The following is an 11672-nucleotide window of genomic DNA, read 5'->3' as shown; positions in this document are numbered from 1 at the left end:
ATCGCACCCAAAACAGCGGTATACTCAGACAAACCACATGAAATCGATTTCTTCCCTTTAAATAATAACGTGACTCCCCCAGGACCGTCACACGAAAAACGCCGACCAAGAGGGGAATCATATCCCTCTTTGGTCTCATCGGCGTTATTAAAAGGCCGGAAAAGAGACATGAAGAAGGCTAATAGTGCCCGATAATTTATATATATATATGTTCAAAAGCGGGAACGTTTATGAAAAATTTACCTTTGAAGGTTTGTAGAAGACGGGAGTAGCTTCTCTTGAGCGAAGACTTTGCTTATGAAGTTCGCGTTTCTTGCATGAATATGCGGGGGAAGCAATTTTGAATGCTTTGATGCGGGGACTTGCGGGGGAAAAATATGTTTTTACGGAGCGAATGCGGAGGCGATCCTGCGGGGCTGCGTTCAGGGGCTGCAGGGGGGGTCACAGGGGCTGCGGGGGTTGCGTGCAGGGGGTTGTGGGGGTTGCTTGCAGGTGCTGCAGCGAAAGCAGGGAGGGGTTCGCAGCGGCAGCAGGGGGGTTCGCAGGGGCAGCAGGGCAGGAGGTTGTGGTGGTTGCAGGGGGGTTGCAGGGGGGCCGCAGGGGGTCTGCAGCGGCGGCGAGCATGAGCGGCGGGCCGGGGCTGCGCCGACGATGAGCACCGACAGGAAATGCTGGAGGACAGAGACGAAGGCGGCCAGCGGTGGAGAAGAAAAAAAATTATAGGGCTCTAAAAGTTCAGGGTTTTAAGGCAAAGTGCTAATAACGTGTTTCAGGATGAAAAATTGTGTATTATTGAATGATATGGGGGCCTATATATAGGAATTACAAAACCATAATCTCATAGGATTCGGAGTCATAATCTATTACGGAGATGCTAATATATATTCTAACAGGAAACCTATTAGGCTAAAACATACACAAGGGTAGAATAGTAATTCACCCGGAACAGTAAAATATATATGAGTCAGATTTAAACTCATGGTTGGAGATGCCCTAATAAAAATAAAACCAATAAAATTAATTGATAGTTAATTGAGACTGGAGTGTGTATCTAGTATTTAAGCATGATTTCAGTATTTTTGAAAATTTTCTTGGCTATCAACTCAATTAAGAGCGTGCTTATAACATGTAAAAAGAAAATGATAAGTGGTATATGTTTCAGGAGAATTATTATTCTACTCATGTGTGTGTCTTAGCCTTATTACGTTTCCTTTTAGAGATAGATTTGTATCCCTATAATAAATTAGGACTCTGAATCCTGCGGGATTCAGGTGATGTAATGTCTATATATGTAGGCCCTTATATCATTCAGTAATACACAATTATTTCATCATGCATCACGTTATCATGCACTTTGTTCTAAAGTGTCTGAGCGATGAGGCCACCACCAAAAAAATAAACCCTAACCCTGAAATCATATTCTCCAACAACCCTTTCCTTCTTGGCATTGCCGAAAACACAAAATAGATCCAAACCGACAAATTGTTGTCAGAAAAGACAGGAAAAACCAGAAATCACAATTTCTCTAGGCACCCAGATATTTGATTTGGGCACCCATCTTCTTCATCCGCCTCCGATTCCGGCAGACCAGCGCAGTCCTGCGTCCTCTTCGCTGCCCTCCCAATGTCGCTCCGCTTCACAAACGACGTACATTCATACAGACTACATGCGTCGATTTCTTCTCCGCTGCAGTGGCTCCGGACAAAGACGACTTGTCGTCATTCATCTCGTGTCGCCCCAGACCTGCCTCTTCTCCTGCCGATCGTGTACCAACTTCGTTGTTGCCAAGCCACAATCAACGCCGCCAATTTAGACTCCGGCGTTGTAATCTCAGAAGTGCTCGACCTGAGCCAATTGCCTAGATGTGCAGCTGCCGGTCTAGGCAGCTTCCGGGCGCTTCACCGCAGCCCTGCCTTGCGCGCGTCTCCTTGTGCCGCAATCGTAGTTAGTTTTCGTAGATCAATGACAACGCACTGCAGCAGCCTCGATCCGGATTGCAGCCCTCTTTCAACCCGAGATATCTCTTCCTTCGACGAGGATTGCACTGCCCGGCTCTGCCGACCCGAACCTGCCGTTTTCCAGATCCGACCCGGCCCATAATTCAAGGCATATGGCTCCACGGAGCTCAACTGAGCCTATTTGGCTTTAACCTTTTTTTTTTTACTTTTCCTTTTTCCTATTTCATTATTTAAATGTTCATTGGCAGGTTTTTATTTCTAACGATATTTCACGTGCTCGTATAGGAAAGATCATTGCTCATCGTACTATGGTGATGACATTCATGCCGAGATGGACAATAATTTTGTCATCTACATACCATTTTGATTGTATCCTCACCAGATTTTTATGTCATCGGATGAAGATCAAAAAGGAATTCATCAAGCAGCTTCCTGCATGACGATCGATTTGCAGATCAATTTAATTATTTGCGGTATATTTGGCAAACCAACAAGTATGTTCTTCTTAAAGTTTCTACTTTTGAACATATATATATAAATTATCGGGCGCTATTAGCCTTCTTCATATCTCTTTTCCGGCATTCTTATAACGCCGATGAGACAAAAGAGGGATATGTTTGCCCTCTTGGTCGACGTTTTTCGTGTGATGGTCCTGGGGGAATCACGTTATTATTTTAAGGGAATAAATCGATTTCGTGTGGTCGCCTGAGTGCACCGTTATTTTGGGTGCGATCATGAGAATCGCCGATATGCATCGATTATTTTGTGACCATATACATCACAACCCTTCTAATTTCGGTTACATACTTGAATAGTTTCGATTATTCGAAACCAATACAACCCTCATTTCTTATGGATGCGTCGTCATCGTGACTGTTATTTGAATGTTTGAGTTTTGTTAAAATCATGTCTATAAACGAAAATCCCAAGGTCTATGTATTCATTTATTTGAGTTGAAATTCATTACTCTAAGGCAGCTCTATTTGCTGACACAAGATCCCAAAAATAACGAATTCTATGGGACACACTTAAAGTTATTCAATAAACGTCTATGACGTTGGATTATCAGAGTTGACCTTGATGCATACTCCACATCCAAGAAACGCATGCCATTTTTGGCACCTGTACCTATTTCTTGAGGAAATTTTGGAGATGGAAACGTAACATTCTTCCATTCTCAAGTAAGCAAATTTTTTGAGCCTCAGGCTAAGCCTCTGTCCGATCATTATGCAAGATTTTTGTTGCTACGGACTTTTGATTAGTCAATCTATTTTGACTATGTTTTCTGCTTACTATTTTTCAAGTATGACGTTGGCATTGCCATGTTTCTTGCTCGACTTTAGCTTAAGTCGTTTATTGGAATTGGAAGGTTGTTTATGTTGTATTAAATATTGGCATAATAAATAAAATTTCTTGTATTTCTTGTTTACAAGATGAACTCGTGAGAATTTTATTTTCTTTAAACCTAGCATGAATGGTCAACGTTTGCAACACACGTGGTTTTTAAATTGGCTGTTTTTTAGTTACATCGGACCCCAATAGCACTACATTGTGAATTTGGAACTTAAAATTTTAAAAACGTACCTCGGAATGTCAAAATTGACGTCGTTTTTCCCGGTTACTGTTCCGGCATTTCCGGAACGTTTTCCTACGTTTTACCGGAGTATTGGCCGTTTTTCGGCCACATGCCGGCATTTCCGACGCCACCATCCGGTTCCTGCCGGCGTCCCCTGTTGGACATGCAGCCCCGACCTCCTTGCCGGCCAGCTCCGACCGCCGCCAGCCGGGTTTCTTGCAATCAGCGCCGCCGGTTTCCGGTGAGTTTTTCGACGATTTTTTCGTCATTTTTCCGGCCTATTTCTAGCAGTTTTTACTGCCACATTTTTCCAATCCAAATTTCACCCGGTTTTGAGTTCTTTTGACATGGTTTTCCGGTTAATTTTTCGGTTTTCTCCAAGTCATTTCATAGCTCAAACGATTTTATTATTATTGGTGACCACCCGCACCAATTAGATGGTTTTTACCACCCAAATTGTTTGGTATTCAACTGCTCCAATACATGTTTTTCCAACTTTTAAGTTGAAAAATGTAGTTCTATTGCCATGTGATTCATTCGATGGGATTGCCATTTGTTTCAATTCCCCCTCTTATAATATCTTACGCCGTATTGTCTACAGAAGTTCACCGCGTGGTTGACTTTCTTAATTTTATTTTAAGCATGTCCCGCCGTGAAATCGAGTGTCTTGCTAATTGCGTAACCACCCACACTGTCCTACGACGTAGGTAGTTGTTTTACAGATCTCGTGCGGAGATTGTGTTTTATATATTTGTGCCTTGCTAAGTTTAAAAGGCCATATATGCCAATGATACATTTTCATCTTGATATTTGTGTTAAGAATGGAGAGGAATAAATATGTCAGATTTCATTAACAGTAGCTTTTTCAAGCTGAGAGAGTAACTTGTTAATCTGCAGACATAGCTTTGCTTGCCTACAGCAGTAGCTTTATGTAACTCAAGATTCTTTGAATCATGGGTATTTTTTATGTTCATGAACAATTGCAGGACCACGTCACCCCTACTCCACACAGTGAAGCCATGCTTATCTGTGCCAAGCACGATGAGGCCGAGCTTGCCCCTCTTAGCGGCTCCATGGTATTTAGGCCGCCGGTGGTGGCATCCCCTCTTTCACTGGAGCTTGTGATGCCTCTTATATTTTCTAATGCCTCCGTGGGAATCTCTGATGCCCATCACTCATTTTGCAAAGCTTGTTATCTTGCTAGATTTCAAGGAAGTCCTTATTTGCTAAGGTTCTAACCGATAACATTACATTCTTACAAAGTATTTAAGGTGACATTAGTGGACCCTATCCAAACCGAATGCGGACATTTTTTGGTATTTTTATGGTATAGGTTAAGAGCATCGACACGTTGGTCACACGTCGTTTTGCTTTCCACATTGAATGTTGCATTTGCTAAAGTTTTAGCCATGATCATCATACTAAGGGCTCACCACCCTTCCTATCCTCTCAAATCTATTTGATTGGATACCGTTAGAGAGTTCACCTCTACAATTTTTGATGATTTCATTTTGCATGTCTACTGGGATCGTCGTTGAACATATTATTCCTCAAGTTCATTCACTTCACGATCTAGCAGAGCTCGGACTTGGTTATGGATACTAACCTGTTGAATTTTGTATGGGGATATGTAATGATGTTGCATGCAACGACACTTATTCGTTTCAGACTCACAACTTGCCAAACGTTTAGTACGTACAAGATGGTTACTGGATACGATCTCAACGTTCTTTTCACTAAACGCCTATTTGGTTAAAGTTGTTTTTGTGCCTCTATTGTAGTTATCTCAATTGGTCTACTTGAAACGATTAAGTATTCTGGTTGGTTATGATTTATGATTAACCAACATTTGTCCGCTATTTCCAATCTACAACCGTGAATCTCTATCCTACGATTTTAGTAGACGGTCACTTTGATGAGACATACTTCCCGTCGTTAGGGGGAGATATGGAATGCAAACTCTTGTTTTGAGTTGTTATGCAATCTTGTTTCCTAAGATCTAAGCTTGACTAAGTATAGCATGTATGATCTAAGGATGTGTGGCTAGATTAATGATTAATCATTAGCCCAAGACTATGTTTGAGAAGCATGTAATGAACGTTGTATACGTTGTTCTTTGTACTCCATAATTATGGCACTAATGAGGCAAAGTTGCATAGATTTCAGGGGGAGTCTACCTCACATGATGTTACCAAATATAGGTGGTGCATTGTGCTCTTTTTCCCTTCGATCAAGCTTTTATTTTTACCCAACAGGTTTTTATTTTGCTTGACAAGATCTTTACCAAGGCAACTATGTGTGCACCATGCAACCTAGGCATGCAACACAAGGGGGAGTGTTCCGGGAGAATTATTATTCTACCATTGTGTGTGTCTTAGCCTTATTAGGTTTCCCGTTAGAGATAGATTCACATCTCTGTAATAGATTAAGACTCCAAATCCTGCGGGATTCAAGTGATGTAATGCTTATATATAGGCCCCCATATCATTCAATAATACACAATTATTTCATTATGCATCAGTATACTTATTTCATTACAGAATTCACTTTAAAGGGAGGGAGTTGGAATTGCCATTACAAACATACGTCATGAAGATAATAAACTGATTGTTACCATTAAAACTATTAAATGCTAATTACATTACCACTTCTAGGCTACATTTGACGAATGCATACTGTTAACACCTCCCTTTGACGGGGTAATTCCCGGCAGGATTCCCCCTTATTCCGGCCGCCAGACCGGCCGGAGTTAGCCCAACAAGGCGATGAATTGAACTGGTAGGGCATGTCACGCCACCTTTAGCTCAAGCGTCATTGCTGGCTCTGCCAATATTGCTCGCCAAAGCAGTGAAAATATTTTGTACGAGCACTCTCCCACAACGAGAAATTGAAGCAACACTTCCCCCAATGCGCCTATAAAAGCAGCCAGAAACCTCATTAAAAAAGGTAACGTATTTCTACGTCCTTAACCTATGAACTGAAGTCTCACTCCAGATCTAACTTAATATTTGAAGAGTCATAGGTCAGCGCACCGCTGGTCCTTGACTTTAACCCCGGTTTTGTGCATGTTAATCGGACCAGAGGTTGAATACAAGCTGCGTGAACAAGACCGGATTTTGTACTCGCAACATATACAATGTATCTTTCCATCAACATAGCAAAATATGTCTATACTTTGTTTCATCACTCATGTCATGAGATGAAGTGCAAGAGAAGCATGGAGTAGTCCTATATTGTTGCGACGTTTCTATAAGATTGAAGCAAAGGTCAAGATTCTGTTAAGATATAAATCTCACATTGGGCACATTAGAAAATGTGACATAACATGTGGATCTGTAAGGCAACTCGAAAAAAAAAACACCAAAAAGAATCTCCCGTATAGATCCATCTTCAAGTTTGTTGCACACTTTCAGGCTCTTAGCTCAAAACCAAGATCCCATGCCAGTTCTGTCATTTTTTTCTCCTGCATTTATCATTAATCATATACAAACAAGAAGCTTCTCGTTTGGGTCATGAGTTTGCTGAAACAATCTGTCTGCGGTAATATGATGTGCAGTTTTTTCGTTGCTTTTGCCGAAAGATGTTAATGAAGACAAGCACCGTTACCAGAAGCAAAAACTAGGACCGGCAATATTGAGCCAAACAAAATTGTATCAACAACTACCAACCGAACCAATATAGTTAGTTACAAATATGTTGGCTATCGAAGTGTCGGTACAGTAATACCGAGCCAATATATGGAAGTTGACATGATAATTGTAATGTTTTTGACAAAGTTTGATATTACCGTACCAACCGAACATTTTGTATTTATTAATTTTTTTTATCATTACATATATAAATATTATCGGTTCATTTTTATAGATTTAATACCAATAGGTATTCTCAGCCTTTCATTAATACTAATAGTTTGATTTTGCCGATTTCTATTCAAAATTTCATTTCATTTTTTTGGTATATAATCTTTCATTATAGATTTAGAGTCAGTTGAATGAACATTCTATTTAATTTTTGTAAGAACTTGTATTACATTGAAAATCATAAGGAAATAGTTAAACAAAAAATTGGCATGGGTTTTTCACACAATTGGAACAAAATCATATATTGGTAAATGCTTATAACCAACCGTACCTACCGAAAGTCTTGGCATACCGAGAAATTAGTACACGGGTTTCGCTGGTTGGTAATGGTAATAATTTTCTGTTTACCTATTAGAATTTGTTAGTAAATGGTATAGCTAAAAACAAGTCAGGACTCAGGACTAAACCCACCCTTAGCAAAAACCCAGAACAAGAATGTAAGGTTGACCATATTTACTTGTAATTTTGTGTGGAGATTAATTTGGGACAGTGATAAGTGTCATAATTTGGGTTTTCTCAACTTATTGCCAGTTTGCCACTGCATGGATCTGTATCGTCTCTCAACCTTTTATTTCACGTCAGTAACAACCTCATAATTGATCTGTCCGTCAGTAATTCTCATAGGGTTGATGATCAATAATGATTTATTGATCAATCGATTTGCAGAAGGCTAGACAAAGAGTACGTTATACAGTTGCTTATCACTACAGCTCACTTCCACTACTTTTGGCCCCAAAATTTGAATATATACGGACAATTGGGACAATTTCATAAAAAGCTTGGGCCTGCATACATTGCTGCTGCTTTAATATTGTTTGTTGAAACGTCATTTCATGAGCCCCTCCGTCTGCAACATGCTAGCTAGCAACACAAAAGTTCTGCACACATTAGATGATTCGAATCAATTATCAAACTGTTATATATATATATATATAAGATGATGTTATTGACACACACAGTTTTACTCTTCTTTTTTTTGAGATGACGAAAATATATAGAATTTGAGAAGCCAAAAGGCATACAATGTCACTTCGAGGAGATCCCACCCAACTAAAAGATAACAGCCAACTTAGCTAACTTATGAGTTATATTATTGGCATTACAAGAAACATGAGAAAATAAAACAGAAGGTAAAGCAAATAAACCAGCTTTCACATCACCGATAACAGACCCAAAAGAATAATCATCCTCCTCCCTGCTCCGCACTGCATTCACCACCACTAAATAGTCTGATTCAAACGCTACTAGAGCCAAGCCATGCTCAACACCAAAATTGATTGCCGCGGGAGAATAAACATGCTCCACCGGAAAGCAAACTCCCCCCACTATTGTAGCCTCACTGTCTCAGAACACCACTCCAATACCAACCCTCTGATTATTGGAATCAAATGCCCCATCCATATTACCTTTAACCCAGCCCACTAAAGGACACCAAGGAATCGGCACCCTAACACTCCCTCTAGGCCCAGACTGAACCCGTTGTTGTAGCTGAACAAAGCTACAGAGTACATACCTGATAGAAAATTTGAGAGCAGGAGAGGCTCTTCCCATTCCACAACCTCTGATTACGCTCCGTCCACCCCCACCAGATAACAATAATCAACATACTAAAGTTATCTTTGGTTAGACTCTCCCCACAAATACACAACCAATCAGCCATAGACATAGGGTGCACCACAATGCTAAAAACATACTGTAGCACATGAAATAACTTAGCTAGCTCCCGAATGAACCAACAATCTCGAGACACATGTTCCACTGTCTCATTAGACTCATTACAAAACATACAACCCTGCTCAATAGGAACCCTCTTCGACTGTAAAGCAGACACTGTAGGTAAAGTAGCTGAACACACCCTCCACATATGAACCTTACATTTACTCGGAACTTTTGAAAACCAAATCAGTTTCCAAAGCTGACTACCACTCCCATTCGACCCAGACCCACGGTCTTGAATCGATTTCCTTGCAAGTATTTTTGATTGAATTGAGCTTATTATTAACAAGGTAAAATTACTAAAATACACCATAAATTTGGTTGAAATTATTAATTTGCACCCCGGACTTGCATTTGAGTCATTTTACTTCTTAAATTTAATAAAAATTACTGATTTACACCACATCCGTTAAATTTAAATGTTTCTATTCAATTGTAAATCACATGTCATGCACATGAGGAGTAATGTTGTAATTTTCTATTTATATTTTTCTTAAAAATAAATAAAAATATTCTTTAAAAAGAGAATTATTGTTTTAATCAAATTATTTATTTACATTTTTTTCTACATACTTAATCTTACTTCGAATTATATATTCAATATACCAACTCATTCAAATATAGTGTTGTGTATATATATTATTTATATATATACACATTTATTTTTAATTTTCTATTTATTTATTTATTTATATTTTTCTAATATATTTTAAAATATCATATTATGTAAAATAATAAATATATAAATCAATAACATATTTCGAAAAAGAGAAATTTTAAATACACACCATGTATTACTTAATACACACCAACTACTTAATACACCACACATTTATTTTTTCATTCTAGTATTTTACTAAAGACACACCCCAAACCACCCACAATACCCTTAACAAAAAGTACCTTATAATTTCGTATAATTAGTATGTTTTAATATATATCGACAAATGTTCTAATTGATTATTGGCAAATTCTTACCGATCTACATAGTTTTGTTCTTCAAAATCTTAAACATGAAAAGTGATAAACAAGATTAGGGGTGTAAATGGGCAGAGCCGAGCCGTGTACTGTGTTGTTCATGTTTGGCTCGTTTTCATTCGATCAAGTTTGAGCCAGGCTAAAATTTGATTTTTCTTTCCTTCATGTTCAAGCTCAGCTCGGCTTGAAAAAACTCGAGTTGGGCTCGGGCCAGGTTGAATCATTTGAAATTAATATTTTAAAATCAAGAAATTCAAAATAAAATTCAAAATTTGATGTCATAGCATCATATAAAATCTCTTTTAATTAAGAAAAAATGGAATAATAGAGTACATGCTTGTGGCTCCATGACGAATTGACGATATGAGTTGTTTGTTTCTTTAGGGTTTAGCCATTTGGGGTGGTGAAAAATTTATGGAACTAATCGAATTATGGCTCCTAGTAAACACTATTTATATAGTGCACAATAAGATTATGGTTTCATTTAATTATTATTTATAATATTATTTTTCATATAAAAATTATATTATATATATATTATAAAAGTTATTAAGTCAAGCTTAATAAACGAGCCGAGATTTTAACGAGCTCGAATTAGCTCGCGAGCTAAACGAGTCGAATGAGCCGAATACTTGTTGTTCAATCTCGGATCATTTTCAAAGTCAGGCTTAATATTGAGCTCAAGCTTGGCTCATTTAGCTTTACGATTTCGAGCTGAACGGGCTAAAATCGAGTCGAACACGAGCGGATCGAGCCTACTTACAGCCCTAAATAAGATGAAGAATATCTACCTCAACCGTGTGTTTGGATCAAGGAAAAAAGATTAAATTTAATGAAATTAGAAATCCATAACGTTTTAACATGGAAAATAATTTTATTTGACATATTCTAAATTCGGAAACTATGAACCTTTTATGGATAGATATAAATGATTGAAAATTTCAACTTCTTATTCCATTATCAACTTTCCATCTAAATTCATTTTCTTACTTTATTAGTTTCCAAAAAAAAATCATTCTAAAGATTAATTGCTCTATATCCTCTAAATTTATTACACATGTATGTTTCGGTCATTTGCATACTTATAAAAATTGATTTGAGACCTCAATATAATATGGATGTGTATTAAGTAATTAGGGATGTGTATTTAAAACTTCTCTTCGAAAAAACAAAAAAAAACATAGTAGCAATGGTTGCTCTTAAGTAATTTTATTTCATTATTAAATATAAATAAATATATAATGACAATATTGCCCCTCAAATGCATGACATGTGACTTAAATTGGATGAAAAATATTAAATTTAATATATATTGAGGTCTCAAATCATAGTAGCAATGGTTGCTCTTAAGTAATTTTATTTCATTATTAAATATAAATAAATATATAATGACAATATTGCCCCTCAAATGCATGACATGTGACTTAAATTGGATGAAAAACATTAAATTTAATGGATGAGGTGCAGATCGGCAATTTTTACAAGAATAAATTGGCTCAAATACAAATGCGGGTTGCAAACTGACAATTATAACTAAATTTAAATTGTAAATTGACATTTTGACTTATTAACAGAGTAAAATAA

The sequence above is a fragment of the Argentina anserina genome, chromosome 7, assembly GCF_933775445.1.
Source record: "Argentina anserina chromosome 7, drPotAnse1.1, whole genome shotgun sequence".
NCBI lineage: Eukaryota > Viridiplantae > Streptophyta > Magnoliopsida > Rosales > Rosaceae > Argentina > Argentina anserina.
The sequence above is the reverse complement of the archived record's forward strand: the minus strand, read 5'-3'. Positions refer to the sequence as shown.